The following is a 16,098-nucleotide window of genomic DNA, read 5'->3' as shown; positions in this document are numbered from 1 at the left end:
CAAGTTTGAGTTTACTATATCAGAGTAACTCTATTAGCTATAGGAAATTGTAGGTTGTTATCTAGTGGATGTGTAGTAGAAGAGAATATTCTACACGCATAGAGCTCAAACACTTTATTTTGAGAGCACTTAAAAGTCATAGAACTAGAAATGTTGAGAAAATTACTTATAAATAACCGTAAATGCACTGCTCTTTCTTATACTCATTCATCTTTCCTACTGATTTGCAAAGAAAGCCTTTACTCATCTTCCCCACAGATTTTTCTATGAATACAATGCAGGATTCTCTCTTGTCAATTGCCAGATGTATTCCTGACAGGAGAGCAACAACTAGTGTGCAATGTCACCAAAATATACCACAGCCAGAACAGGAAAGAAAGCATTTTATCAGAAGTCAAAAATATGGGCAAGATGTTATTTATTATGGGCAGAACAACATTAAAACACCAGGTAGCTGTATAATATAAGTAATACAGTCCCACACTGACCATGTTCCACTGGTAATTTTAAAAGAACAGATGGCACAGAGCTCTGGGTATTTCCTCAGCCTTTGGTAATAATTTGCAAGGTGATTTTGAAAATTATAATTTGAGTGCCTGGCTATTATATTAAAATTCAACAGGGAATCGAAATGCTCTTAAGAATAAGGTCATTTATCAGTTGCCTTCCAGAAACCTCCTAGGCTATGCACAATTTGGATTCAGTGAATGGATATATATAATAGCATCTGTTAGTGGAAAAATACCTGACCCATTTGGGTATTTCAAAAACATGCAAAGAACACCACAATACAGTAGAATCCCAACTCTTCCTTCTCAAATAACTATGTAAAAATCACAGTGTTTTTTTAATGTTATAGACCCTTTATAGCAGTTGAACTGAAAAAGGGTCTTCAGATTTCAGACTTTTCATTTGACCCAGGGTAAGAGATGAAAAAAGCTCTGAAACGTCAATAATTATTTTGACCTCAGAACAAAAAAAGTAATTTATCTTCTTTGTTTTCACATAAGTGATGCTTCTTCCTACTAATTCTGTCTGCAGGAACAATCCCAAAAAGTTATACATCTTGAAGTGTACTTGAGAGCAACACTCACAAACTGCATTTGTCAACAGCAGCCTGTGTGAACAGATTGAGCTTTTTATTTTCACCAATGGCCCAAGAAATATAGTTTCTTTTTCATTTTCTAAACTGTAGAGCCATTTTAATATCCACCAAAAGACCTCCAGAAATCACCTGTCTCCTCTCTTACAGTCCCATCAAAAAAATCAAATACACATTTTTCACAGATCATCTTCTATAGACTTTCTGAAAATCATAGAGAACACCAGAAGGAATACTTTGCAAGCTAATAGTGGTTAAATCTTATATGCCTTTGTGGGTGACTCAGTAAAGAGGAGTGAGGAGAATAATGATGCTTTTTAATGTTTGAAGTGACTTTATCAAAAGTCTTCAAGCCTTCAAGAAAAGGTAAACTGCTTTTTTTACAGAACATCAGGATTTTATTTTTCCTGCCAAAATATTCATCGTAATCCCAAACTCCACTGAGAACCACCCCCAGCTAATCTTTTTTTTCCAGTTTAACAATTGATAAGCTTTCATTCATAGCACCGAATTCAGTGCTATTCTTTATGTCTCATATAGGTTTTGTTTTTTCCACTTATCACACACATAAAAATGCACTAGAACTAAGCTGATTTCCCTCAGTAAAATTAAGCAAACATATTTCAACAAACCCTTGAAGTTAACTCATGAATTAAGTTTGAGTTTGGGGCACTACACCTAGGGAGAGAGGACAGAAAGAAGGTTGTTTTCACTCCCAGGATACATTTATGCAAACAATACTTTCACAACAGCAGTCTAAATGGAATCAGTTATGAGTCCATTATTTCAGAAGTATCTTTGCTGGTGATCTTGTGACTTGAAGAAAACACCTATTTTGAGATCAGTATGATGTATATTGCATTTGAGAGAGGGGGCAAAATTAACCTCTGAAACGGAACCTACACCATTGAGAGATTACTGTCATCACCTGGCTATCATTTTTCTCCCTTTTTTATTTATTTATTTTTTTCAACAGATTGACAGCTTGCATTAAAAAATAAAATAATAATAAAAAAAAAAGTCAAAGAAAACAAAGACTTTTGCAACAAGGAGGTTACAGACAGCTAATGGAGTACTATGGGACTTGTAACAGGTCTGGCAGGAATGAGTAACAACAGCTTGTTCAAGGGCTACTCTGGCCACTGTCATTGGGATGGCAAGATTAAGGCAAAAGGCCAGAGACTCCCTCCATCTGCTAGTTTGATTCCTAAACCACAGATGCATGTTAACTGAATGCAATGGCAAGAAAATGAGACACATATCAAGGTGAAACAGCCCAAGTGATATGTAAATCTTAAACCCTAGTGCCTGAATAAGCACAAAAAGAAAAGCACATATTTTACACAAATTGCCACTCCTGGAAAAGGATTAGGAGGATGACAATGCTATTGGGCCTGGAACAGGCACCAAAATGATGACACCAGGGTGCTTAATCTGTCCATCTCACACATGCCCCTGCTAGGCCAAGAAAATGCACACAACACCATACCTATACTCAATTTTATACCAAAAACAAAATCCAGTCTTTATGGCTGTAGTATGGTCACACTGTTTTTTGTCTCACTGAGACTTTTTTTATGTCCTGTCCAGTAGTTTCTCATGTTCTGTTCATTTTAACCTCAGGCCAAGGGGTACTTACCTGCTTAGTCATTTGCCTGCAGCCTTAACAACAAAGTATACGAATTTGCTATTTCTTCTGTATACAGCAATCTATGTCTTTCCCCTATGGACCTCACTGCTTAGAGCAGACAGCTTACAAACCTCAAGGAATATTACACATACCATACTTCGGGCATGACCATGCCCCTGAGATACCGCTTCAGAAAATGCCTCTGTGCCTGACTGGGAAGCTCTTCCTAAAACCTGGCAGTACAGTCCCTCACCATAGCTCTTCAAAGCCTTACAGAATTAATTCCCACATACAAATCCCATGCGAAGTGATGCATTGTGCATCACTTGCATGTCTCTATGTTTCTTCACTTGGATTTCTACACTGAACAGAGATAAAGCACCCAAAGTTTGAATCACCAGGCTCTGATTAAACGAGTTCAACAGCCACGTCAGAAATAGTCATTCAGTAATTGTTGCGACATGACCACACGGATGCCAGGGTTTCTTTTAGGATCAATAGCTTTAACTACTCCCTTTATTGAAGACAGGCTCCCTTCTTAAACCATCTTATACCAGGCAGTACTTTCCCACTAGCTATTAATTGGTTAACAGCTTTGCCCGGCAACAGCAAACACCCAGCAACATCCATGTTTTAAAGCTGGAGAACAAGCAGTTTGAGACAGCAAGGTGTCTCCTGAATCACCCTTCTTTGTTCCTTCTAACTTGTTTACATTTCTCATGGCTTCATCATCACCAGTCCGATGGTATCATCCACAGGGCTTGTCAACCCCCATGGCAGTACTCCCACAGGTAATACTTAGGAGTATAAGAAGGTAAGAGGAGGAAAAGAAAACTAAATGCAATCCCAGTCAGAGACGAATACGTCTTTTACTTCCTTATCTTCACTCAGAAACATCCACAATATAATGCAGCCCTAGCGCTGATTACAGCTCTACACACCACAGGACTTACCCCAGCTCCTTGCAGTTCAGGTCCCCAGTGCTTCTTCTGTGTCCCCAATGAGCCCTGCAGCTGCCCCAGCATGTTCACGTGGATTAAAAATGAATACTCTTTGATAATATACTGGATTCAAGAGCAACATACAAGTTTTGGACACATCATCCAATTTCTCTGTTAAGTGTAAAAGTAAGTGTAAAGGTTTGAAAGTTTGTTAGAGAAATTAGTGAGAATTTAGTAATTTATTTTTTTTTTTTTTTAGCAAATATTAATCAGGAGGAGAACAGATTTTCTCTGCTAGAAGAGAACAGTAAAGACTGGTTCATGACACAGTCTGCCCAGAAGGTTGATCATTATAAATTACTTTATTGACCCATGGCTCTGCTCAGCATCCTGCGCTTCAGTGAACTGAGCAATCAACACATGCTAAATGCAGGTAAGGGGGACATTCACAGCGAAATATTACTGCTGAACAAGCATGCTGTTTCTTCACTGTGCACAGTTTGTTTCCATTTTGATTTTTTTGGTGAATAAATTTTATTTTTGAAAGTCCTTGACCATAGGGACTTTTCAGTTTTTAAACAGAAGCTTCTCAATTGTGCTTATATGGACACTGGTTGTGTAGTCATAGGTATCTAGATACATTTATTTGTATGTATTTACACATAAGCGAATTGTAGCTGTAATTTCCATGGAAGTTATATTCTGCTATGTCAAATGTGATTTGTGGGCAATATTAGAAGGTTGCGTTAATCTGAAGTTGTATGAAATAAATCCAGAATCCTGGATGACATATGTACATTAAAAGCCATTTCACATCATGAAAATTTTAAGCTACTGTAAAGAATGTTTTGAACTGTGATCATCAACTTTCTAAGTTTTATGAATTATATCAACAAGAAAGAGGTTCACAGTCATTCTCCAGAAGCATAATGCCCCTAAAAATATCTCTTTGTAAGAACAGAAGGTGAGAAAGAGGAGAGATGTATGAAACACACTAGATATCTGTAACCTCATTTTGGAAATCTTGATGTATTTATTCCTGTTGAAGAAATAATGAATCGGCTAAAGCTATTTTCAGTTTGGACAGAAATATACTCAGATCAACAAGTGATAGAAATAATATAAACAAATAAGGCATTTGGCATTTTTAAAACTCATATTTTGTTTCTTTGTTTTAATTAGATCAATGCCTCTAAAATTGCATTTAATCATGAAGCTATCATCAGGCATGTCTGGATTTTGGAGCTTTCTCTTTCTCATTGCAATTTTTGCACGGTGGTGATTGTCATTTCTTGCAGTATTGCCATGAATCTCTCAAATACTTGATATTTTACTTAATTCCACAGTTTCTTATAAAAAGTCATTACATGGAAGACAGCCTGCACCACTCTCAATAAAATAGCTTGAAGCCATAATTCAAATGTACTCTAAAAACTTTATGAGAGTCTAAGCAAGAATCCTCATGACAGGGAACAGTGTGGGCTGCCTTTTCCCTGAAGGATGGGGAGCTGAGCATGGTGACGTTTTCAGGCAGGGCTGGAGCCATGAGCAAGGGCCTAGACAAATGAAGCAAGATGGACCTCGAGACTGTGGCCAGGTTCAGTCAAGAGTCCAGATCATCAGCTAAGGTTGAGATTATGACACAAGTTCAAAGTCAATCCACAGATCAAGATCAGGTCCTGTAATTGCTGGGCAAGCCCACAGTGACAAGGCAGGTGTGAGGTCAAGCTAAGAACTCTACTTGCAGGTCTCAGACTAGGTCAGCATGTTCTTTGAGCAGTCACAGGCATGGCTGTATGTTAACTGTTGACAATCACTCCTGTGACAGCTCAGGTCAGGGGCTCAAGGCTCAGGACTGACCTGAAACACCACTCCTGAATATATGGGTAAAGGTTAAGAGAGAAGGTCCAAGGTGAGCTGATCAAGGCCATCAAAGGCTATTTAGTGCCTTCAGGACCCTGACACATGAATTTAATAAATGCTGTTTTCTAAGGAAACTCATGTGCTTTTGAGATTCTTCTCAGTCTTTCGCCTATTTGGAGTTCACGGTACTAATATATGGATCTTATTTCATGTTGCTTTGCATGTACAGCCACGATACTCAAGCTGCCAGGAAAAAGAATGAATGCCTTGCCCTTTACAGAAAAGTCTATTAATGTTTATTTTTTATATTGGATAAAAATTCAAGTAAGCAAGGATACTTACTTTTTTACACAGGAGAAAAGCAGTAACTTGCCTAAATAGGCAGTAAAGCGGTGGTTAGGGCATTCTTTTGTATATGGGAAACCCAGCAATTTAAAATGCTTTGTGATAAAATACTTATGTCTGGACCTCCTATTATGTACTCGAGTTACTGTATTACTTTGCTCATCCAGGGTGCTCTATTACTATGGAAAATGGTGTGTGTGGGGAAAAAAAATAAAAATAAAAATAAAAATAAAAAAAATATATATATACATGTATATATATATATATATATATATATGAACGTGGAAAAGAATCGTTTAAATCTGTACTAGCCCATGAGAAATATTGGTACATTTATAAGCACACATTTGGAGGCAATGTGATAATGCTTCAACTGTCTAGCTGGATACTGCTTGTTTACAGAGAATTTGCATCTCCCTCTGTGTCAGTGACTAGGAGGCATACTAATACTTGCACATCAATCTCACTCTGGACTACATTCAAGAAATCTCTGAATCCTCACTTTTTTCTTTATTTCTTTATTTTATTTATGTATTGGTCCAAGTGGACAAATTTCTCTTAAAATTTATATGCTGCTTTATGCCAGAACAGCTTTTCTGGCTCAGAGGAAATTATCCTAGTTCTTACCAGAGTAAAATGAGAACATTGGAGGTAAATGAAGTTTAGGATCTGATTTCAAAAGAAGTAGGCTGTGGATTAGAACCAGTGACATAAGCTGTGTGAGTGTTCATAATGGGAGGAGGGAGGAGGGTGAAATTTCCAGCACATACTGCATTTTATCTCAAATACAAGTAACAGTTATGGGTGTAATATTTTTTGGCTGATTAAGATCTCAAAAGAAAAGTCTACAGTAGGTTTATTTGTGCATACACATGCAACCGTAGCAGAACAGAGATCAAGGAGAACGTCATACAGATCAACAATTGTGCAGCTTATTTGTTATCAAGATAATACTACCAAAACAAGACCATTTGTTATGTATGTTCTTGTTTTGTACACTGCTATTCTCTTATACGTCTCTTTTACATTAGTACACTAACACACACACACAAGTTATTTCCTGAAAGAAATATAAAAATAAGCTATTTTTTAAAGTAGAATATTCTAAAGTCTTCTAGTTGAGCCACTAGTTGTAGTTTTGAACAAAGGTTTTTTTTTTTTTTCCTGAAATTTCTGCTTTAAAGTAAGATGTGTTGTCTTTCCATATATATATTCTTAATGAGAGTAAGGCATCTTGTGTTAATTGTGAATTTTTTTAGCTGGTGCATTTTTATATTGAGAAGGCACAGAACTGCCTCTAGATCCGGAAAGATGAAAGCACCATCTACAATGAAAGCCTTCAGAAGAGTGATGTAAGTAGATATAATTTAATACCTAAATTCAGGATTTATGGAAGGATGCTGCAATTGAACAAATTTATACTTAAAAATAAACTGTTATTACAAAAGGCACAAGAATCAGGAAGATAAACAGATCAGAGCATTTTCTGTCTACATGAAATATTTACCTAATTGATATATAGAGTATTTACCGCTGTAGTGGCTTATGACATCTTAAAAAATAAGAATTCAAAAGACAACAATATAAAAAACTCAAAACAAGCCTTCAACAATTTTTATTAAAAGGGGAAAAAATAAAGGAAGTATTCCACATTACTATATAATGGATTGGCAGACCTTATTTTCTTAATAAAACATGTCTTTTCATACTATATGATGAAAACACACAAGCTGACAGCAATTCTTGCAGCTGGGATTCTCCAATGTTTTGCCAGAAACACTTGCTTATGAAAATTGGTGGATGTTTCCTCAAAGATGTTCATCCATTTCATATATATTCATATTTTAATAAACAAAGTGAATTGATAGAAATCTAAATACCTTGGAGAATTATATAACCATCAAACTAAGGGCTTAATAAATATTTTTCTTGCCTTGCATTTGCTGCACTTGGGCTGAACATTTGTGCAACAAACACCCAACAAAGTCAACACATGCACAGAGATCTTGTTAGAAGTTTCCAAAGGCCCCCAGCCTGTCCCAAGCTTACACGCTTTTTTGATACCCAGGATATTTCCTGGCAGGATAAGACTGCATACCTAAGTGTATCCAAACATACAATACTTTTAACCCTGCTAAGGCTAAGAAACATTATAAGCAGAAAAGAAGTGTGCAACTCTTCTCTATTTGATTGTCAGAAGTAAAAGATACAGAAAAGAAAAGATGAGCTAGATTTCAGAAGAAGGTTGCACCTTATGTTGGAAAAAAAAATAAAATAGGGTGGGGGAATAATTGTCCAGTTGCTTCCCCAAAAAGTGAAGATTCTTTACTACCTCATCTTAGAATAAAATAAAACTTTGGTTTGGACAATTTCCCCAGTGGTATGTAAAATATCTCACAGTAAGCTACTAATTGTATCCTTACACCACTTCATCTCTGATGCCATCTGCCTGGTCCCATGGATCTGTAAGTTAGTCAAGTTGGATTAACTACTAAGCAGTTGTCCAAGCTGTCTTAGGTATGTTGTGACAGTCAAAGAATGTATGATGGAAAAGAAACATGCCCATCCCCAAGAGTATTCTCTCTGTCCCCCAAAGTACGGTCTGCACAGCACAACCTGCCTGGAAAGGCTTCTGGCAGTGCAATCCAAGAGTGGTTTTCCTTTTTTAATGGACACAGTAGAGCTTTCAGGCTTTGCTCCAGCTTTGCTAGTGATAAGTAGCATCATAACAACAACAGCATTGGGCACTGATACTTGTTTTACTGGCATAAGGTAATAGAGAGTACACACTAATCTCATAGCAGCAATTTTACTAATTAAATTCTATACTTCACTACAAGATGTTTTTTGAAAATCTTCAAGGAAGTGCTTGATATACAGCAGTGCATAGTGATAATAGGCAAACATCCAAGACTGGGTGCCTTAGAACATACAAGCTTACCTGAAGCTGTTTCAAATTTGCTGTCTCAAAATAGCAGATGAATCTTTAAAAGAGAAGGTTTCAGTACTTTCTCAGTATTGAGAAAGTATTGTATGTTATAAATGAAAAGACAAAATAAGATATGATAATATTACTTAAACTCAAGAAAATGCACCAGATACAGGAACTGTGCCTGATGCCAAAAAAAAAAAAAAAAAAAAAAAAAGGTCCATTCATTCATTCATTTCATTTTCAATTCAGTTACATGTTTTTCTGTGCTTGTGTACAAGCCAAAGAGTTTGTTTTTATTTCCAGTTAAAAATTACAGCACTGGTTTCAGAAATGTCCCTACATAACTATCAGTACTGTTGTGTTACTTAGAACTAAGAAATACTGATGGCTCCTAAGAAGCATGGAGAACAAAGCACTGCAATATATTTTCAGAAGATCTTGGAATTCAGAAAAGTCTATGTACCCCTGTGAAAAAAATGATTTATGAAACTACTAAATGCAAGATATTGTATTTTTTTTCCTTTCTGTCATAGACAGTTTCCATGTACTGCATGGACCTGAGTTTCTCTTTCGGTGAAATACTTGCCCATGCTTTGTTTCAGAGACAAACATAATCAATGTTTTGCAAGACAGCAACACTTCTGCTTCAGTTCTAAATACTCTGAAATTCAAGTAAACCCCCAAATTTTAAGAGCTTGTCTCCAAACTCTACTGCATGCTTTAATGGTACTTTGTTCCATGATGCACAGCAAACCCTTTCCACTGTCTCACTAAAGCAGATGTCATTATGCAAATTCTTTATCTGTCAAGGGAAAATAATACTTTGTTGTAGGATCCTGGCATCTCATGATCTGCTGATATGCCTGTCTTGGTGGCAGCTTTCTCATAACTTTTACCCTCAAATGGCTTCAAATCATCCTTTTGACAGACATCAGGAAGAAGTTCACCAATAGGGTGGTCACACACTGTAACAGGCTCCCCAGGGAAGTAGTCACTGCACACTGCACCAAGCCTGTCTGAATCTAAGAAGCATTTGGACTGTGCATATGTTCTAAAATTTTTGGGTAGACCTGTGTGGTGCCAGGTGTTGGACTCAATGATCCTTATGGGTCCCTTCCAGCTCAGGATATTCTATGATTTGATGATTTTCTTCTAAAGAACACAGAAAACATGAGTTCTATATGGTAGTATTGTTAAAAGTTTCAAATTCAATATAAAGATTGTACAAGTATATCTATGTAGAATACAGACAATAACGAACATGATTAAATATAGGTAGGGATACAGATATTATGTGTATATACACTCAGGAGTTGTATGCAAATAGGAGGAAGTTGCAGCATGCCCTTTCAATGCAAGTTTCATGGTTAGATAGGAGTTGGGAACAACACCCATTTTCTTTGTTATGTTATTTTTTCACAGTAAAACTATTAAAAGCAAGAACTCTTGCTTTTTATTCCACAATTTATGTTTTAGCCTGTATAGTTGTTATTTGTCATTAGAATGTTTTGATAATACATACATTGTTTTTATAAAATTCTTGCCTATTTCTAACATTGAGACATATGAATGATTCCCCATGTATATTTGAAGAAAGCTTGAAACAAGAAAAAAAATCTTGTGTTTTTTATTTGAATAAATGACTGAAGGATAGATTTTTGAATCAATCTTTAAATATTCATTAGAGAAAAATGATTTATTCATGCTTAATAGAGCATCCCAAACTGTTGCAGGTTTCATTAGATGAAATTTGAGTGATTTCTGTTTACCATTATAATACTTTACATGCATACAACAATTTTCATTCAAAAGTATTTCAAAGTGCTTTGCATACTGTGTGTGCATATAAAGGATAAATTAACCAACCAGTAAATTAGAGTCACCTCTGGAGTGAAACTCCATGGAAGTTCTGTGGCAAGCATCTTTTATGAGTTCAATATTTTTTTGACAAAATTTCATTGATTTCAAGAAAGCAGAGCATGCGATTACGTTAATCTTCACTGTATAGAGAAGACAATGGTCTTCTGGCTAGGGCACCCAACTCCAACCAAGAAATCATTCTCTGTTACTTGGTTCTGCCACAGACCTCTGTTCATCTTCAGACAAATTCATTTAATCTGATTTGGGTAAATAAAGTGAGGATAAATTGTACCCGTTCAGCTTTGGAGACTGATCGTGTACATACTGTTAATTACTTTAAATGCAAGCTAGTCACTGTTAGTTACACCCCTGCTTTAGCAATGGAGAAACTCTTTTCCAGTGATGGTAAGCTAACTTGTGTGGTACTATATTTGCCACGTGCTAGTATGGTAGTTACTGGAGATATCTGCCATGAGTCTGAACTGTCAGTTATATTTCTCAGAATAATACTTAATGTGTTCCAGTTATTGACAATTTTAATTATACCACATGAACTTTGAACTGGAATGTTTCCCTGTCTCTGCAGCAGTAAGCACTACATCTTTAGATCCTGGTTGGAATTTCTAGGTGCTGTTTAACAGAATAAAGCTCTTCCCTTACATATGGGGAGAAAAAAAATAAAAAAAAATTGGTATACGTGTATGTATACACTGAGACTATTGATACCTGTAGCAGATCGAAGAAATAACTTTTTTGGGTTTAGTGTTCTGGTTTGTTGTGGGTGATTTGGGTGTTTTTTAGGGGAGGCAGATTGAGACAGTGTAACAAACTGGTTGGTATGGGGAGTCATTCAACAACATGAGATTTTCTCCTTCAGGGTTGGCACAAATAAGAAAATTCTTCAAAACTACTAGAACAGGTGATCAAGTATTTCACATGTATTTTGACACCTATATGTCTTCTGGCCTCCCCTCATGTCATTTTATCATTCCTTGAACATGCAATGTCATTTTAAGTCTAAATTTCAACAGAAGACAGATTAATAGTGAGTTTTAAATGGATTTTATTGCAACAGCTATAAAGTTTAGAAAATAATTTATATGTATTGCTTACTATTGTTAAATGGAAATATGTTTTCTTGTGAGCCAAATACAAAGACTTTTTTGGTAATCAGATTTATGAAAGTATTTTTTGAAATCCTTGGGATTATTCATCTCTCAGAACTGTAGCTCTGATACTGCACTGGGGCAAGTGTTTCAAAGGGTAAGTAAAATCACCTATATGGGATGATAGAATTTGAAGTCCAATATTGTCAAATTATTTGCAGCTCTCTGCAGGAGTTGAACTGAGATAGGGCAGTATTTGCAGCCAACTTGTTGTTTTGCAACAGATCTACTAATTTTTGTTTAATCTGCATTTGACCATTCATTAGTTATTTGTCTCCAACAACAAATAATACAAAGGGCTAATTTTGCAACTAATTCCAGGTACACTACTTTAATCTCTTGACGTAAAACAGTGGCTTATGAAATCAGAGAAACTACTAAAGAAATAAAGGGCAGAAGGGCTACTAGAATCTGGTCCACAGTAACTTCACTGCAGCTATTCCCAGGCACGTATGTTTGCATAATCATTCTGTCACACTTCATGCAACTAACAGTCATCCAAAACTCCCAGTCATACATTCTGCTCTTCTGAAATAAAGCTATGTAAGTGACGAGTATGTCTGTTCTGCATACTTAAGGTTCCTGTCAGTACAATAAATCAGTACTCAGCAGGGCAATATTTTTCAGTGATAGCTGCACTGTTGTTTGCAGTTACTTGACTAAGTAAATGTAAACTCTTTGGAGCTAGTGGTGCTTCATATTCAGTCTGATCAGACTGTTATTTTGACTTATTAACCCCAGAGATCCCCTCAAAGTACTGTATTCTTGCTGAAGATATTCCCTGCTTCTCCTATGCAGGAGACAAGGTAACTTCAAAACATAACCATCTAATTGGCAGTGGAAGAATTATCCTCTTTTAATTATCTGCATATAAAAAATCAGTAAAGATTTCTAGTTGCTCTATAACATTAAAATGATCTACACCCAGAATAAATTCATTCAAGCAGGGTTTTTTTTTGGTAATGAGACTAGTAACCAGCTGTATCTGTTTAAAGCTGCTTACTGTGTGATACCATAGGAGGAAAGAGCCCCCTAATGGCTTCAAGTTATCTAGGAAAATAAAAAGAAATTTCACTTTCTGCGAGTTCAAGTTGGAAAGCAGAGAAAAATGAGTTTCAGAAAGACCAAATTAGTTTTCTTGATACAAATTAATCAGTTTGAAGTGTTGCAAAAGATCTGGATTAAGAAAATTCTGGACTCAAAGGAAAATGCACAATTAGTAGTATATAATCTCTTAATCTTTTCAATTTTATTTTTTTTTCAGTTATTTTTACCTGAAACTGACAACTGATAGAAGAAGATGCTTACACAATAAATCTTTAATGTGGAAACCAATAATATATTTCATGAGCATAAGCTTAACTAGTTTGGGCTTCTGATTTGCTTTGTCATTAAAAGAAAAGTTCAAATGGAATTCTCTCTTTACAAAATAAATACCTTTTAATATTAATTTCATGTTAGAATGTAGTGAATACAGCCATACTAATCTGGAGACAATTGTATCACCACCTTTGGAAATAAAATCATGCTAATTCTGTTATTTCAATCGCAAAATTATGTGGGTTCTTAAGGTATATTTAAAGAGCACAAGTCTAGTAAACAGCTTTTTGGAGAGAAGAGTGATGAATAAGGGCTATAGGAAAGCTTTTAAATGTGTGTAAAGGATTATCTTTGCAAGTTAAAATGCATATGAAATATTTTGAAACAGGCCTTAAATTTTGCAAGGAGGCAAGGTGAATTTGGCATCCAATTAACTTATCTCCTTACAAAATTCTGTCCATATTTAGTAGATCTAACTCTTTTGATATCAAAGTCTCTGTCTTCCTGTTAAAACTTTCGGTCAGTTAATTAAAACATAAAGGGAGGTTCTCACCGTTATTTATGGACAGATTATGACACTTCTATTCAACGTATGCAGTCCTCACCTCTCGATAGTACTTTCACTAATTTTGAGGGCCCTGCTTATGGAGTGAAATACCAGTTTTGCTAAGGAGGCAAAACTTTCCTCCAAAAGAGTTTCTTGCTAACTTGAAAGAATTTCAAAGGAAACACTGAAATTGCATCGTGTATATAAAAAACAATGTAGACATTATTCACAGAGAAAATATAAAGAAATAATACAGTACAGATTCTTTATTTTAAGTAAGCCTTTGGTTTTGGTTAATCAGTTTACTTTTTGCTTTTGCTAATATTTATTCATCACAGATACTGAAGCTGGCTCTTAAGCCTTGTATTTTTTGTTCATGTGGTCACTTAGGCACCCCTTTCCTTCAAATTATTGTTAGCCTCAAAAATTCTATATATGCCTGTGGTTCCCAGCATTTGTCATGCCTTTTGCAAATTGCAAATAATGATTTTGGTAACTGTAGGAATTTCACATCTGGGATTTTGTGATATCTTTAAGTATTTGAGTATGGTGCTCTATAGAAATTTATAGAAAAGTATAAATTAAAAAAAGTATAAAGTATAAAAGTATAAAATAAAGGTAGAGGAAGAAAAGAAAGTGTTTTTCCCGTGTTTGTGATATTTTTGCCATCAGATAAAAAGGATTACATTTAGGTGTTTAGTCTAGCAACAATAACATTCTATAGACAGTTCCTTATTTGGACAACCCATTGGAAAGTTGTATTTGGCTGTGTGACAGTCTGTTTAAACGCTTGGGTTAATAGACTGATGACTCTACTTCACTCAGATGGAGTAATCACAGTAGCTGCTACACCAAAAATTCCTTGCTGTTTGGATCAAGGAGCAGAGGGTGCAAACTGATGGGGAAGGTGGTACAGATTATCACCAGTTGGAAGGAATGTGTTATTAATGAAGTCATGGTGCTGGCTTCTTAGCTTTATGCTCCCATAGCCTGTCAACCCCAAGTCAATCAACTTCCTGGTTTGCTGTGTAGCCAAAAGCTGAATTATTTTTGTTTTAACCTATCAGCTTCCACAGAGGCAGCAAAAACATTTCCATCACAGACAGAGGAAAAGATGTTTAGAAAGTTTATGTAGAGCACTGGCTGTTAGCAGACAGCAGTGTCAATGTCACATGAAAACAAGCACTGAGCCCATGGGATGTCTGCTTTGAACATGCAGCACAGCATAACTGAACATCCTAGGATACATATTGCAGGTCATAAGCCTTGATCTTTGCTTTGCAGGCAGAATGTTAGCAATAGCTACAGTATCTATAAAAAGATGGCAGTCTAATGCCGTATTATTTAAGGAAGATCATGTTTGTGCAGCAGAGGTAAGCTTGCAGTCAAAAGACATTCTGTTTCAAACTACTGACATGCATTGAAAAATCCTCTAGTTAAACGTTCTCCCTGCCTGGTTTGACAACAGGAACAATAAGGAATTAATAATATGAGGAAGCTTGTGTGCTATTACAACTCCAGACTGCTTAGCATGTGTGGGACAGGTTAGATTAAAACATCACACAAGTAGTTAGAAACCGTCTTTGCTGGCTGCTTCATTCCCATTTGCTCAAAGGGTTAAGTATAATCAATTAAATGCACAAACGATGTCTTGCTCTTAATTCTCTTTGAGTATACATAGTATTTGACATATTCCATCTGTGAATTATAGAAATCTAAGTGCATTCTATACACCAATGCTAAAGCCTGTATTTAACATGCAAAATACAAAAAGAACAATTCCTTCTTTTTGCTGTTCAGAAAAGCAAAGGATAATTTCCTTACCTGGAAGAGCAAACTCTATATCATCAGTACTATGTGAGCTAAGGGGACAGGATGAATTTTTGTCTTCCGTAATAAGCCTCTTCTTCAGACATGCAGAGCATTAAGAGATGAAATTATAAGTAAAATGAACTATTCCAAGATCCAGTGTGTTATCAGTTGTACTGGCTTAGAGCTGGCATCCTCCTGCAAATGCAAAAAGGTAGCTCAGTGAGTTGTCCACTGAAGGAGCTAGATATCAGTGTTATCAGGCACCAGCAGTCACATACTGATGCTATAGTACATACAGTCTCTCTCTCTTGTGTGCGCTCTCTCCTCTCTCTCTCTCACCCTGACGTTCACTCAGCTCTGAATCCGAGCTCCTTCTGCTGCTGTATAATCAATCTAGCCTGTCTGAATCTAATAGGCCTCTATTTAACCAGCCAATCAATAGCACAGATTCCACTGCTGCTCCCCAGGGTCTTTTCCAGGAGTGGTACAAACAATAGGAGTTTGGCCAGCAGTTTAACTAAGTATTTTTCATTATTTTAATAATGAAAGAAAAATTGTTTAGGAGGGCTCAGGTTCAAAG

The 16,098-nt window shown here is 36.1% G+C and overlaps 1 protein-coding gene across 5 annotated transcripts in view; it reads right to left on the bottom strand.

The window, feature by feature from the left end:
* Positions 1–15,897, bottom strand: part of CDH18 (cadherin 18) — a 557,694-nt gene extending 541,797 nt beyond the window's left edge. For all 5 annotated transcript variants that reach the window (XM_038175177.2, XM_038175183.2, XM_038175184.2 and 2 more), the window contains exons 1-2: positions 15,815–15,897; positions 15,531–15,713 (exon numbers count right to left, since the gene is read on the bottom strand). The gene's annotated coding sequence lies outside the window, so the exon portion shown is untranslated. The remainder of the gene's footprint in view (positions 1–15,530; positions 15,714–15,814) is intronic.
* Positions 15,898–16,098: the final 201 nt, after the last annotated feature.

This window comes from Anas platyrhynchos, chromosome 2, assembly GCF_047663525.1.
Source record: "Anas platyrhynchos isolate ZD024472 breed Pekin duck chromosome 2, IASCAAS_PekinDuck_T2T, whole genome shotgun sequence".
Taxonomy (NCBI): domain Eukaryota; kingdom Metazoa; phylum Chordata; class Aves; order Anseriformes; family Anatidae; genus Anas; species Anas platyrhynchos.
Note: the sequence above shows the minus strand (reverse complement) of the source record. Positions and strands in the feature narration are given on the sequence as shown.